A 995-nucleotide genomic window follows, 5' to 3' on the forward strand; every position below is an offset into this window, starting at 1 on the left:
CCCAGCACTTTGGGAGGCTGAGGCAGGCGGATCACGAGGTCAGGAATTCAAGACCAGCCTGGCCAACATGGTGAAACCTCGTCTCTGCTAAAAACAACAAAAATTAGCTGGGCATGGTGGTGTGCACCTGTAATCCCAGCTACGGGTGCAGCTGAGCCAGGAGAATGACTTGAACCCAGGAGGCGGAGGTTGTAGTAAGCCAAGATCGTGCCAGCGCACTCCAGCCTGGGTGATAGGGCAAGATTCCGTCTCAAATAAATAAATAAATAAATAAATAAATAAATAAATAAAATATTAAATCCTTCTGGCTGGGCACGGTGGTTCACACCTGTAATCCCAGCACTTTGGGAGGCTGAGGTGGGCGGATTACCTGAGGTCAGGAGTTGGAGACCAATCTGGCTAACATGGTGAAACCCTGTCTCTACTAAAAATATGAAAATTAACCAGGAGTGGTGGCACATGCCTGCTAATCCCAGCTACTTGGGAAGCTGAGGCATGAGAATTGCTTGAATCTGGGAGGCGGAGGTTGCAGTGAGCCAAGATTGTACCACTGCACTCCACCCTGGGCAACAGAGTGAGACTCTGTCTCAAAAACAGACAAACAAACAAACAAACAAAACAAATCCCTCAAAATCACCTTTGGAAAAAGGCACAGGCCTATCTCCCAGGTAAGCGTTCTTAATTTTGGCAAAATAAACTTGTAAATTGATTGAGACCTGTCTCAGATACATTTTGGTTTACAGGCTCAGTGCAGATCTTGGAAAATAATGAATATTCTTAGGTTATAAGGGATGGAAGGATAAATTCTCATAATTATCAGCTCCAGCATGCCTTCTGTAGGAACAAACAATGCTAAGTAAAAATCTTACCTTTGTTATTTCACCTTTTTTGTAGGTTATGATGACTCCATTCAAACAACAACTTTCATAGTTGCTGGCCAAACAACTTTCTGTCTTTGCCTTGGAAGTCAGTAGGACATGAATATATCATTTCTA

The sequence above is a fragment of the Mandrillus leucophaeus genome, unplaced genomic scaffold (assembly GCF_000951045.1).
Source record: "Mandrillus leucophaeus isolate KB7577 unplaced genomic scaffold, Mleu.le_1.0 Scaffold670, whole genome shotgun sequence".
In the NCBI taxonomy this organism is placed as follows: domain Eukaryota; kingdom Metazoa; phylum Chordata; class Mammalia; order Primates; family Cercopithecidae; genus Mandrillus; species Mandrillus leucophaeus.